This window comes from Cynocephalus volans, chromosome 10 (assembly GCF_027409185.1).
Source record: "Cynocephalus volans isolate mCynVol1 chromosome 10, mCynVol1.pri, whole genome shotgun sequence".
Taxonomy (NCBI): domain Eukaryota; kingdom Metazoa; phylum Chordata; class Mammalia; order Dermoptera; family Cynocephalidae; genus Cynocephalus; species Cynocephalus volans.
Window position 1 is genome coordinate 55,851,731 of NC_084469.1, and position 14,943 is coordinate 55,866,673.

The 14,943-nt window shown below is 45.3% G+C and overlaps 1 protein-coding gene across 4 annotated transcripts in view; it reads left to right on the plus strand.

Annotated features, from left to right (window-relative positions):
- The window catches only part of SIPA1L3 (signal induced proliferation associated 1 like 3), a 230,366-nt gene that overhangs the window by 80,111 nt on the left and 135,312 nt on the right, over nucleotides 1–14,943 (plus strand). For all 4 annotated transcript variants that reach the window (XR_010024615.1, XM_063110753.1, XM_063110754.1 and 1 more), the window contains exon 2: nucleotides 8,101–8,168. The gene's annotated coding sequence lies outside the window, so the exon portion shown is untranslated. The remainder of the gene's footprint in view (nucleotides 1–8,100; nucleotides 8,169–14,943) is intronic.

Consider the following 14,943-nt stretch of genomic DNA (forward strand, 5'->3'; position numbering starts at 1 on the left):
GTCTGCTGTGTAAGACCACGGTTTTATTTGAAAAGTGCATTTGGCTGCCAATAGCAGAGAATAGAAATAACAATGACATAAGCTCAATGGAAGGTGGTTCTCTCATGAGTAAAATGTCCAGAGATCAACAGTTTGGGGCTGGTGTGGCAGCTTCAAAATCATCAGGAAAAACAGGATCCTTTGATTGAGGATCCTTCTCCTTTATCATCCCTAGCACAAGGCTTTTATCCTTAAGGTGGCTTCATGGCCCAATATGACTGCTGCAGTCAATCCAGTGAGTCTGGAGTTCAGGTGGGAATGGGGTTGGGGAATGGACACAAAAGCATAGCTCAGCTTTGTGTTGGTAAGGAGTTTTCCTCTAAGCCCCCGACTTCTGCTTATCTCATTGGCCACCCCTAACTGCAGGGGAGGGTGGGAAATGTAGTCTTAGCTGAGCATCCTGAGAAGGAAGCAAAGAATGGCTTCCGGGTAGGCAGTTAGCAACTGTAATAGGTCCATTTCCTGCCCACAGTACCCTGGGCCATGGCAGCCAGCTTCTGCTCATTAGTCTGGACCTTAAGCCTCCTTCGTTCCCTAAGTGGCCAGAATCAGAGCAGTGACTCTCACTGTGTGTCTGGGTGATCAGAGCGTGGGATTTGGAGACTTCTCAATGGCCTTCAGTCTAAGAAACCCACCATGTTGCCAGCAATAAGAATAATGGTAGCTCACGTTTATTGAACACTTACTGCATGATAGGTCCTGCTCTAAACATTTTTCATGGAGTAATTTTTTACTTAATCCTCATAACACCCCTTTTATTATCTCCTTTCTATAGATGAGGAAACTGAGGCACAGAGGTTAAGTAACCACAGATGTTCTCACTGTTAATAATGTTTTTTTCCCCTCATCCTTCCCTTTCAATATATTATGAATAAGAGGATTAAAAAATAAAGTCTGGCTTATTTTGGTAGATTGACCACTGTTGTATCTTCTGTCTGATTAGCTGGGATCTGGAGAGCGCTTTGTGGAAAAGCACTCAGCATTCGAAACCACATTGACAAGCCGTTTTTATAGGAATGCAGGAAGAGGCTTAACTGTTGGCACATCCATCAAATGGCTGGTGACAGGAGGAAAAAGGATCCACAAGCTCTGCAGGATTTCCCTGGCCCATGAGCCTGGGGCCAGCACACCACAGTGTTGTGCCAGCAGTCTGGACTTGGACTTTAAAATGACAGTCACCCCGACTGTTCTTAGAAGTCTGAAGGGAGAAAAAAGTTGTTCTTGGTTCAGGTCCTCTGAGAATTCAGGCACCAGGTCATCTTTCTAGATGCCTCTGATCAGCTATCCTTGATGGAAATCTTTGATTCCCAGAAGTGGTCTCTGAGTTGAGTCTTTTTGAGACACCTTCAAATCCACATCAGTAGCTCTCTGCAAACTCTCCAGGGTGGTGGCATAGCACGTGGCTGCTGAAACCTGGCTATAGCAGGTGTTTCAGTTAGGAATGCATTTGGCAACAACTATTGGAGTACACAAGTGGCATTGTCACTTCAACACATAGGTGGTCATTTGTGTCACATAACATCTGGAGAGAGAGGCTGACAGGATCAGTGGCTGACAGGTCAACAGCAGCACTGCTCTGACTCTCTTGCTGTACCCTGGCTACAAGATGGCTGTTGTGCCTACCTTCGCCAGGAAGCCAGGGGTACCCAGAGAGTTCAGCCCTTCTATTCTGGGCAGGGTAGTGTTCTGGGGACAGGCGGGACCCACTCAAATCCAGCTGTCACATCCACATTCCCAGCTGGAAAAAGGCAGACTGGTGAAGGGGCAAAGCACCAGACTGGTGAAGAGAGCAAACACTTTTCCAGAATCCCTGAATGAGAAAGCTTCGCCTACCCTAAGGTTATGAAGATATACTCCTGTGTTATCTTCTAGACACACTCAAACTTTTCCTTTTGCATTTAGGTCTTTGACCTGTCTGTATTGATGTCTGTATATGGAGGGAGATAGGGTTCAAGGCTAAGCCCATACTCTTAACTGTTGAGTTTAGGAGGTGGCATTGTTGGTGGTTCTGGAGCCAGACCCACTGAGTTCAAATCCCTCCTGGCTATGCCACCCTACTTGCTGTGATCTTGGGCAAGTTACCTCTGTATCTCAGTTTCCAGGTGTGTTAAAAATGGGGACCCTAGGAAGACCTACTTTATGGATTGTTATGAAGGTTAAATGAGTTGTTAGCTAAACAACTGAAAAAAGTGCCTGGTATGTAGTAAAACCAAAACCCAGAATGAGAATTTACAAGGCCACTCGTTGCTCTGGGAGCTTAGCAGGGAGCCCAGGACCCGTCAGTGGGTGAAGTGAAGCATGTCACTGAGGTTACTGTCTCTTCATCTCTACAAGAAATCACCAAATTGCTCTCAAAAAATGTTTGTCCCAGGGCTGGCCAGTTAGCTCAGTTGGTTAGAGTGCAGCCTTATAACACCAAGGTCTGTGGGTTCAGATTCCCACCCATAGTGACTGAGCATTCCCCTTACTCTACAACTTCAGCACATTTGGTGTTGTCAGACTCTGACATTTAGGCCAATCTGCTGCGTCGGAAATCACTGTGGTGTTGTTTTTCCTGAGCAGCTTCTCTGCAGAGTTCTGTCTGTGAGCTACTTTATCACAGAGATACTCAGGCTAAGCTGGAGGCGGGATAGCCATCAGGCCGCCTAGCACAGTGAAGTCCTCACAGCTCTGTATTCAGAGCCCCTTACCAGCACAATCTTCTAGGGATGGTTGGTGTGGGGGTGGGGGAGGGAAATGAGAAACTGAGACCCTCAAGTCAGTGCCCCAGCCTTAGTCATATTCATAGACTGCATCAATCAGTGAAAGAACCAGTGCTAAATCAGTGTGTATTATTAATAGAATATAGGTCATAAGAGAAAACGTGATTAATTGCAAGATCTGAGCACTGTTGAAGGCTTAGATTTTCCCAAGACAACGTCCTTTTTTCACTTGTCAGCTTTTCTTTGTTGGGATGTAGGGTAGAGTTAGTTGAATGAACAAATATTTTCCAAAGTCACTGTTTCAAGTACAAGGTGGAGATGGGTATAATGGGAATCTTCTAAGTGAAGGATGATTGAACCATTTTATTAGTAGGTGAGTAAGGCCCCAACATGAAGCTCTGGTAAAATTTAGAAAGGAGAATACAGCTTATGGCAAAAGGCCCCAGTGGTTTGGTTCTAATGCCTAGACCAGCCACTTAGCCAGCCAGCTGCATGGAGGATAAAGTCCTGGCTGCCCTCCATCACTGCTTAGTCAAGAGAGGGTGCATGTGGCCAGGCCCTCTTAGAGGTAGGGTGGATATTGCCCAGGGTGTGGGTCCTGCTCCAAGGCAGAAAACAGATGAGAACCTGATTCTCTAGGCACAGGGAGAGAAAAGAGCTGGTTGGCCTAGTCCCAGCAGGCTGATAATCCTACGCACACAAAAGCAGGTGCCAGCAACAGTCACAATCTCCAACCAGTTAGATTAGCCACCTCTTCTTCCATGGGGAGGAACAACTGAAGGGACTGAAGAGGTGTGAGTGGATAATCCCTTCCACATGAGTTGAGATGGAAATATGAGGGTGGAAAAGTCAGGTCCAGAAGTACAAGCACAGAAAAGCACAGGTGTGCCCTGGGGGCAGGAGAGCAGTGCCCTGGCTGGCCCAGAGCCGTGGTGATAATGCCTGCTTCATAGGGTGTCAGTGAGGATCAAAACCAAGATATTAACATGGAAGTTCTCTGAAAAGTAATATAAGACGTTGGTTTTCCATACATGGATTATAGAGTTGTGGCACTTTTGTCAGGCATTTCTCTGAAAGACCATTTCATAAAGAAAAAAGTGGAGTTACTATAGGTGAAATGTAGGTATGGAGGCCTAGATCCTCACTCACTGCCTCCACTTACTTTCTGCATTCTCCCCAGAGGACTGTACTCAGGGGAGTTCAAGGTGAAACCTCCTGGGGCTCTAGGGGGCCTAGCTCTGCCTCCCAGCTGGCCCTGGACCCCAGATAAGTCATCTAAACATTTTGAATATTAGTTTCCTTATCCATCAAGTGAGCAGGCGAGACTGGATCAAAGCATTTTCACTGAGTTCCTATAGACAGGGGCTTCAGAAGTCTCTGACATCCTTGAGATATGCAGTGTTCTGTGTTTTGTTTTGGTTTTTTTCTGGAGAGACATGAACATAGTTTTGCTTCATCGGCTTCTTTGTCTTTTTTTTGTCTCGTTTTTGTTTTGGTGGCTGGCCAGTATGGGGTTCCAAACCCTTGACCTTGGTATTATCAGCACAACGCTCTACCGAGTATGATAACTGAGTGAGCTAATTGGCCAGTCCGCACAAGCCTCTTTGAAGGGTCACGTCCACCCAAACACGAAGGTGTGCTGTATTGACTTCTAAGGTTCCTGTCTGTTCTAGTAGTCTGTTGTAAGTGCTGATCTCCCCAGCTCAAACTGGCTTAAACTGCAAAAGAAAGTTAATGGCTCAGGGACCTGAAAACCCCAGAGCTGGCCTAACTGGAGTCACCACTCAGGTATTCTCATCAGGAATCTGCGCCTCTTCACTTCTGGGCTCTGCCTCTGTTAGTTTTGACTTCTTTCTGAGTCTCCCCACTGCCCCTCAGGGTGGCAAAGAATCCCTCAGCAGTCTCTGCCTCACATCCATCTCTTTCCTCCAGTAATTGCAGCAAAATTTCCAGGGCTGGCTCTGATTGGCCCTGCTTGGATCATGCCAGAGCCAATCCCTGTGGCTGAGGGGAGGAAACATGCAGGCTAGGAGTCAGGCTAGGATATTCCCTCCCCCACTCATTCTCTCATCTGGGATTTGGTTTTCGGTATAAACCCATGGAAGTGAGGTGCTTGGCCTGTGAGTGTAATGTGCATGACAGATGGGCCATGGCTATGGCTGTGCTGGGATGGCTGAGGCATCCTCCAAGGACATCCTCCCTTCCCAGGTAGAGTGAAGTAGGGCTCTGAAATATCTGGGGTCCTGGCTAAATTCCTGGCCCTGTAGCCCTCCTTTGCTTCTGGTTCCACCAACCCTTGGCATTTTCTTCTCTGTTGTGTGTGGGATCCCAGACTGATGCACATTCACATTTTCAGTCAGCAGGAAGTTGGTTCCCAACTCAGAGAGACTTGGTGTCACTGCACATCACTGCCGATCTGCCTTTAAAGAGCCACATGGATCACTTTAGAGAAAGAAAGGGAGAAAAATTAGAGTGGCAGAAAAGTAGTGTCCATTGCAATTTGAAAGGTGGTTGTTAAAATTTTAGAAGAGCTTTCTTACAGGGGCTTCCTGATCATTCCAGGAATTCTTTTATTGGGGAGTCTGATGATAAAGGAAAATGTTCTGGATGCTTCTGGTTCCCTCCTGTCCTGCCAAGCATCTTGACAACCAAAATTGTTCAGGCTTCATAAACCAGCTTAATGACAGCAACTGCCGAAGAAGCCATTTCTGAGCCTTTTTAAAGTGTGTGTTTTTCTGTATTTTGCTTTCTATATTTTTCTGTATTAGTAACTTTCTGATTTTGTTTTGTACTTTTCTGAATGGCCTGGTAGTGAGCTATGGGAATCATCCAGAACAGCAGTTGCCTCTGCCCTTTTGTGTTAGTTGAGAGTCATTTGGTTGTGTGAACAAATACAAAACTCACGTCAACCTACTTTTAAGGATAAAAGAAAATGTATAGACTTACAGCCTGGTAGATTCTACTTGTCATGGCTGCAGGCATGGCTGGATCCAGGGCCTCAGATGAGGTTACCAGGATGCTGTTCCTTTCTCCCTCCTGACTCTGCATTCCTCTTTGTTGGTTTTATTCACAGGGAGGCTCTGAGGCAGCCCCTGACAGTTCCACAGGTGGATCCAACCAGTTTAGCAGCCCGAGGAGAAATAAACCATCTCTTTTTCCATAGTCCTAGCACATGTCCAGGGGCTGGTGTTTACTGTCTCTTATCCTGGCTTCATGGTTTGATGCAAAGGCCACCCTCATTCACCTCTGAAGCCGGGAACAGGGAAGAGTGCAGTGGCTTTACTGGCCAGGCCTGGATCATATGACCAGTCCCACTCTCCCCCAACCCATGCGTTGGGTGATTCCCACAGGAATTCCATAGGCTGAGTGGGAAAGGTGAGGTTCAGGAGCTGACCCAGGAAGGGAATGGATGCAGGGTGAGCCAAAACAGCCCACACTCACACCCCTCTCCACATCGAGTTCATGAGGCTGAGTCTGCCCCATACTCCCCAATTGTTACCTTCCCTTGGAACCCATTCTGCCTTTACCCTCTCTCAGGTCTAGTTTAGGGGTTCTTAATCTTGGGTGTATGGACCCTTGAAGGGTGGATCCCTTAGAGGATCATGAAGTTGGATGGGAAAAATATTACATCTCTATTTTCTCTACCACCAAACTGAAATTTAGTATTTCCTTTCCTTATGAATGAGGGCAACAGACCACAATTGTATTAGCAACACCTGTGACTTTGTCACCACCAGAAATCATGGGTATTTCTGTATCACATTCCAGTTGTTGCAGATATCACAAAATGTCATTTACACTCATCTATTTCTAAATTACTATAGTTATTGGACTATAACAACTAGATCTTATTATTTAAAGCATTAATAAAGAAGCACAGATATTACTGTATCTCAGATTTGGATTTGTTTTACAGATATTTTGATATCTGAATGTGATTGGGTTTTTTTGTAATGTTGTTTATTGTATTTTATACATTTAAAAATATTGTGGGTTCTGAGGACTCTACAACCTTCTTCACCAGTCTGCCGTCAGGGATCCCTGGCATGAGAAAGGTTAACAACTGCTTTGGGTTTCTCCAGGAACCCCCTGGGGCAGGATTATTGAAGGTGTCCTGATGCCTGAACTCTGAAAAGTTGGCTAGCTGCTTGCTAGGTTTCCTTTCTAGGAGGCTTCCTAGAAGAGCTGACTGGCCTTTGAGCTTGGCCTTGGTGTTTGGGTAGCATTTAGACATTACAGTATTGGAGAAGTGGGTCAAGAAGACATTGCCAGCCTGAAGTTAGGCCCCCCGTCATTGTGTAGTCTAGCCAAGTGGTCAGGAGTAGGCTCAAGACAGGCTGCCTGGGTTCACATCCTGGCTGTAGTATACTTTTGACTGACTGTGCACCCTCAACTAGTGGTTCCTTACCTACTCTGCCTCAGTTGCTTCATCTGTAACACAGGAATAATAATAGTTTCTACTTCTTAGGGTAAGTGGGAGAGGGAAATGAGTCAGCAAGTGTCTGCTAGGACAGAGCTGACACATTGGGAGTGTGGGTCATTTGTTAATGGCCACTCTGTATAGGATGGCTCTTGGTCATCCTCTCAGATCTCATCTCCCTGACTTAGTGCCCGGCCTGTGCCGGCACCCAGAACATGATGGTGAGCGATACAGACAATGGTTTCTCAGCCTGGAGACATTCATTCATCCATGAAATATCCATTCAAATATAAACAACTGTACTAAATATTCAAAAACATAAATTCATAGTATAAAGTTACAAATCAGGACAAGTGCTATTTCTGTCATTCCTCTGCTTACAGTTGTCTGGAAGATATGTCACAGTAGCCCTCCGTCTGCCCCTATCACCTCCCTGCCCTCACCTCCTACTAGTCACCCCCTCACTCATCCTGTGACAGCGACATGGGCCTCCTGGCTGCTCCTGAAATGCTCCATACATGCCCCAACCTCAGGGCCTTTGTACTGGCTGTTCCTGTGTCCTGGAAGACTCTTTTCCCAGATGGTCACAAGTTTGTGGTCGCGTGTGTTCAGGCCTCTATCCTCTCCTCAGACAGGCCTTCATGAGCAGTCTGCGTAAAACAGCAGTCCATCACTCTCCTCACCCTGTTTAGTTTGCATCAAGGCACTGACCACTCTCTGGCTTGGTTTGCCTATTTGTTTATCGTCCTCCTCCCCTACTAGAATATCTGCTCCCTGAGGACAGCAACTTTGTCTTGGCTACTAGTGTATTCTCAGTGCGTGGCACATAGCAAGTGTTCAGTAGGTATTTGTTGAGAGAGTATGTATATGAATGATGGATGTGCAGCAGGACAGCTGAAGTTGGCCAAAGACATGACCTCTTTTTCCCCCTCTGTGTAGATGCACAGTTTTTGACATCGGCTCTCCTGGGACCCTCAAGGAGCACTAGTGTCCAGAACGTACTTAGGGTGAGTACAGTATGGCCATTTCTTTGCTTAAATTTCACAACTAAAATATATGTATAAGCATCATCATTATTTTTTTAAAAAGTTATACAGAAGAGTATTAAAGGGAAAATGGAAGTTTCCTTCACTGTCCCTTTCATCACCCACAAGCCTAATATCTTCCCTCGGAGGTAATTGCTGTCTGTCACTGGGTAGGTGTCCTGCCAGACCTTTTCGGTACATGAACATTCCTGCTTATGGATATATACACTTATTATTTTAGTTTGCTGTGTTAGGAAAAGGAACCATGCTACATGGATGCTTCTACAGCATGCCTCGAACTGCACTGTCCCCAGCAGTAGCCTGTCTTGGAGAGCTTTGTTCATGAGCATCCATCTGTATGTTGCACGCTTTTTTTTTTTTTTTTTTTTTAGTTTAATACAATTAAACATTTTTGCATATAGTAAAATTCACTCTTTGATGTGCAGTTCTTGGAGTTTAGACATTTTAGAAGTGGACTGCTCTGTTATTTTGTAGAATGTCTCAATTTAGCTTTGTCTGGTGTGTTCTCATGACTCAGTGGATGTTATGCATAATGTGGAAGACCAGCACAGAGGTGATGTGCCCTCCGTGATGTCTATGCATCTTATTACTGGTGATGTTCACCTGGATCACTTGGTGAAGGTGGTCTCTCCACTATAAAGTTACTGTTTTCTCTTTGTAATTAATAGGTATCTTGGGGCAGATACTCTGAGACTGTGCTATATCCTCAAACTTCCATCCACTGATTTGAGCATCCATTGGTGGATAGATCTTGCCTGCAACAATTATTTCTGTGGTATTTCCCTGATGATTTTTATATGTCCCTGATTGCTTCTACATTTATTAATTGGCATTCTTCTGTAAGAAAGAGCTGTCCCTTCCCCCTCATTTATTTCTTTATTCTGTTATTAATTTATGTCATATAGACTCATAGATGATTTTTGTTTTAATCTAACACATTCCTTTTTAGTGTGGTAAAAAGTCCCAAATCCGAGTGAATTCTTAGTGTTGCCTCTCAAACTGCAGGACAACTGACATTTTTCCTACATGGTAACCAGGGCCTTAGGGAACTGGAAAGGAGATAAGGTTTAATTTGTTCATTCATTCGTTTCTTTCCTTCACTCAAGAAATATGCATTTGAGCACCTACTGTTAGGTTTCAGGCACTGGGGATTCAGGAATAAACAAAACAGATGAAATCCTTTCCCTAAAGCACCCGACATTCTTTTTTTTTTTTTCCCAAGCAGTATTTGTAAATTTATTTAATTTTACTTTTTACATTTCAGTTTTAAATTTTTTTAATTTTTATTGAATCATAATTGATTATACACATTTTTGGGGTTCAATGCTGACATATGTTGAAAAAATCAGTATTACTAGCATATATATTGTTACAAATCGTACTTATTCTTTATGCCCCTTGTCCAATCTGTCCCCATCTCCCCCTCCACCCAATTACCCTAGATTTCTTCTCTCCTTCTGAAACAGTAATGGTTACTCTGTTGATTTGTTGTCTAGATGATCTGTCCAATGTTGAGAGGTATGGTCAGGTCCCCCAATATTATCGTAAAGCAGATGCTTCTTCTTTCACTCCGGAATGAGTTTTGTGGAGAGAAACATCCTCTTCTTTTCTTTGGTCTCTGCTGGTGACTCTCCTTGTGTCAGTGCACTCCAGTGGCTGGTGGACCATCTGCACAGTGGTTGTGGTGTCTAGCCTCTTTCACGGCAGCCATGGTTATTGTGGTGGCTGTGGTGGGCCATCCACGTGGAGGTGATGTTTTTGGCATGCTCCTTACCTAGTTGGTGGTGGTGATGGCAATGTGCCTGGTTGTGGGAGGAGAGTCTGATCCCTGGATTCATGCCTCAGGACCCCGGGTGGGCCCCGTGGCACTGGTGGTGTGCCTGGTTGTGGGAGGAGGGTCCAGTTCCCAGCTTCATGCCTCAGGACCCCAGATGGGCCCCATGGTGCTGGCAGTGAAGCACCTGACATTCTACTGAAGGATAAAACAATAAACAGATAAAAAGTGAATATAGGATAAGTCAGATGGAGATAAGTATTGTAGAAGTATATAGAAATGAATACAGCAGGGAAGGGGACTGGGAGTCACAAGGGACAAAAGGTTCAGAGAAGGCCTCTCTGAGGAAGCCCTGAAAGGTGGAAGAAATAAGGCAGTGCCTGGCCTAATTCTTCTCCTGGCCAGCTGGGAGGTCTCAGACAAATCACCTCACTTCTGAACAGTGTTTCAGGAATCAGGGCAAACAGGAAAATGCATTACCTCTCTGAGGGGCAGCCCCTGCTCAGCTATAGCCCATTGTTGCCCTGTGGAAATGCCCAGTATTGCCAGATCTTCTGATATTTTTCCTCCAATAGAGGAGAAAAATAAGGAATTTTTGCTAGTCCACTGAACACAAATTATCTCACCTCAGATCATTTCTAGTGGTACATGGACGACTATATTTTGCTTGTTTTCATTGTGTTTATTTTTTGTTACCTTTTTCTTATAACAAAAGATTCCAATTTTTCATTCTTAGTGGTGATATAGATTCCTTTTTTAAATATATATATATTTAAGTTTATAAGTGTGTTGATTTAAAGGAAATGTTTAGTAAATAATCGTACAGATGGGATGTAGATGGAGCTGAAAAGGAAAGGTGGAATGCAATGACTGAGGTTTGGTAAACACTGTATTGTCTCAGCCTTCCACTGTTTTTCCTCTAGATCAGGGGTTCCCAACTGCGGGCCTGAGCTGAGGCTGGCAAATGATTACCATGACCATGTGCCTAAGCCATTTGTGTCATAGTGGGGGCATCGGCCAGGAATGATTTCAGCTTCAAGAACAGCAAACCTGGGGATACTTGGCTGCCAGTGTTAGTTCAGTGGATGATCAGTATCAGGGCTGGAGCCTCTTTGGTTCTCTTGGCCTTTCCCCTCACAGTTGCAAAGTTGATGCTGCAGCTCCAGGCAGGACAGAGAGGAAAGGATCAATTCCAGTGCCACATGTGTTTCAGTTCTGGACTACTTAAGCTTTCCCATAATTCCCCAGAAGATTCCACTTGCATCTCATTGGCCAGAAATGTCATGTAACCTTCCCTAGCTCCAAGGAAGTTGGGAAATTTCATTAACTTTTCAATCTTTATGAGGAGGAGTTCAGAGAAAAAGGAATTGAGAATGTCATTTGGTTTAGCCAACCAGCAGTGTCTACAGGAGAAGAAAAGCAATAATAATTAGCATTAATGGGTGCTGACTGTGTGCCAAGCCCTGCTATAAGTACTTTACGTGCATTATCTGAGTCCTTACAACCACCCTATGACGTCGCTGCTGTGATAGTCCCATAGTAATGACGAGGAAACAGGCATAGAGTGGTGAAGCTGCTTGCTGAGCAGAGGAGTCAGGGTGGGAACCTTGCAGCCTGTCTCCAGAGCCCTCGCTCTTTAGCCACTGTACTTTGTTGCCTTGTAAAAGGTCCAGGGGGGTCCCAGGCTGCTTGCTATCTGGCCTCAGTTTAAATTCTTCCAGCAAGGGAGGAACAGGGCAGCATATTTTGCTTTCTTGCAAATCACATCCACCTCTCTGTAACTACCTCCCAGTCCTGGTAAGCAGCACCAGCCACGGATCTTCTTCCTGGCAATCCTTCAGGGGCTTGCAAATGGCTGAGAAAACCACTTCTGGCCTCCCTTTTCCAAACAAACTGTTCCTGTGTTATTCTTCCCAAAAATGAGAATGAGGCTTCCATCCTTTTCCCTTTCTCTGGAGTTCTGCTAATCTATTCAATGCAGATTTAATACATGCCCCCTCTGTGCCCTGGGTGGGCCCTGCACACATGGGGCTCCTGATCCAGTGAGTGAAGTGGGCGCTCAGACAGTGATAGCCCACAGTGGTCAGAGCTGTGGTGGGAAGCCCAGAGGACTGTGGGAACCCAGTGGAGGTGCCCAACCCAGTCTGGGGATCAGGGAGGGCTTCTGGAAGCAGATTTTGGGCTTTGGAGGAAGAATAGAGAGTCATCAAGGAGTAATTTCTCTTTTCTTTTCCACCTCCTCTTTCTTCAGTAAAACTCTCATTGCAGCTCTCCTTTCTGAATCTGTTGTCTTCTTCTATTAAATGGAACACCTGGGCACATGTGCATACATACATCAAATGCTGGGCAAGATTCTAAACATCTGAGGGGCCCTGACCATTTTCCTATATTTTCTCTACAACCTGCTGGCCAAGAGTGCAGGTTCTAGAGTTCAGCCAACCTGGGTTCATAGTCTTATCTGAATTACTGAATAGACCCAAGTGAGCAGCTTAACTCTGAGAGCTTCTGTTTTCTCCTTTGGTTGTTTTGAGGCTTAAAATATGATTATGAATTTGTGCCAGACATTTATGTAGTAAATGAGATGGTGGTGGTGGTGATGGTGGTGGTGGCGGCGGCAGTGGCAGCTGTGACAGCTTACATTCATTAGCCCTTATGGTATTCAGAGGTTAGGCAGCTTAATCAGCCTATAAGATAATAAGCGTTAGCTTCTACTGTTGTGATTTCTTATTCACCAAACATGTGAGTGATTGCCCTGTGCCCAGCCCTGAGCTATCATACTGCCTGGATATATGGCAGCACCGTGTTCTGGGAACAGGCCTCATACAGCAAAAGCCTGGGACAGGAATTTCATGGGAGAAGACAGCAGTTTCTTTGATGTGTATCAGAAACCCACAGCTGTTGGCCTCCCAGTTCCCTTTCTCATCTAGTCCCCGGGCCTTTCAGCACTGGCCTCAAAACCATAGGCTGCCCTCGACCTCTGTGGCCAGAACGCATGGATGCTCTGCTCAGCCCATCAGCCAAGTTCCAAATTAGACCTGACAGTGTGATTTATTCTCTGGGATGGAGCTGGGAGGGCAGAGCCCTAGTGGGTGATTCCAAGAGAAGGTTGTCAGCCTGAATTAGCCCAGGCCCTTTATGCAGCTGTGCTGTTTCAGCTTCCTTCAGCCAATACTGTTTTCCAGGGTGTCACTGGCTTCTGAGCAGCCTTCTCCCCTGTTCCCAGGGACTTGGACTTGACTGTAATCCCTAAGGAGCTGTGGTTGATGCGGGCTGCTGCCGAGGCAGGCCCTGTCTGAAGAGAGCTGAGGCTATAGGTCCTTTCATCTGCCCCATCAGGAATTGAAAGTGCCTATTCCCTGGGGAGTAGATGTTCCATCCCTCAACCCCCATCCTTTCACTAAGGTTCATATTGGCAGCTGGAGACCATTTGCCCTGCTCCGCACCTCCCAGTCTATAATCACAATATCTCTGCTTCTAGCTGCCTTCATTTATGGGAATGCCAGTGATGGGTGAGATTCTGCTGTAGTTACAAATTAACCCTGAAATTCTAGAGGTTGGACACAACAAATGCCCATTTCTTTTTCCCCCGAAGCCAAACTGTATCCAGCTTTATTAAAGATACTTTTCATAAACAGCCATGGTATTTCAGGCGGGTCATGGGCATACAATCGTTAACAGTATACAACAGCTTTCAAACTCCCTTCTTCAATGGACTACCAAAATCAGAAAGCCACTATAAAACCCAGTGAAGTCTCCATTTGATGCTCTGAACAGGGAAAGTATAGAGTAAAGGTTGACATTTCACATTTAGAATGTTGTTTAACAACTTTTCACAAACCAACCCTGACTTTCAGGAAATGAGATGAAAATGGCAGAATTAATCTGAAGATCCACAGTGTAGAAAAGGAATTGCTGTTCTTTTGAGGGATGCCATCTCAGTGGCATTACTGGACAGTCCAGATTGCCTGACGTAATGGTGGTCAGTTTTTGAGGGTCAGATCCCGACAGGTCTCTGAGCTTAAGGGAGTTAGATCTACCCTGAAGGCAGAGAGGGAGAAGAGGACATAAAAATAAATGTTAGTTTTTCCACGTCACAAGGCATTTGTGCCAAAATGGCTATTTGTGTCAATGTCAGGGAATCCCTTCTCCTGGAAGCCAAGAGGAAGTCTCTCAAAAGTAGAAGGGAAAAGTGTTTTCCCCACATCAATCCAGCTTTGGAGACATTCTATTAGTGACATGTGCCCCTTCTGCAAAAAGCAACAAGAAAGTGTTCTGTTGCTAACAACATAGTTTTTTTTAAAAAGTAAAACAAAATTCTGCATTTTTATAAAACTTGATAAAAAGTAGTATTTCAAACTGTGCAGTCACTGAAAGTACACAGTTATCAAAACTGCACACACCTCGCTTGACATCTTTAGCACATTCGGCTTTCTTTGCCTGGCCTGTTTGGCATCTCCGTTTTCTGCAGGGTTATTCCCCTCTTTGCCAGCATCAACTTTTCCCCTTTTCCCTTTGGGTATGTTCTCTCCCTTCTTTGCAGGGACCTTTAAGGCTTGGGCTCTGGCTTTGGAGGAACAGGTTCAGCAGACAATCTGGCAGATATTCTCTGTGGTTCATCCTTCACTTTGGCTTTATCTCCTTTAGCATCCCCTTCAGCCTTTCTCTTGGGCATAGTGGTGATGGCAGTGGGATGTACACGCTGGATGCAGGGATGCAGCGGTGCACAGGCTTTGGTTGTTGCAGGGTTCATTTTTGCCTCTTTTTCACACTGCTGCAGTAAATGCCCATTTCTTACTCATGATGCATGGCAGGTTAGGTGGGGGGCTTGATCTTGTACCTCAGGCACCCAGGTTAAGGGTGCTCCCCAGTCTTGAAGCATCACAGCCAAAACACATAGCCTCTGGGGCACCATGGCAGTAGAAGAGAACTAGAGGGTCACATAGCAGCACTTAGATGCCAGGG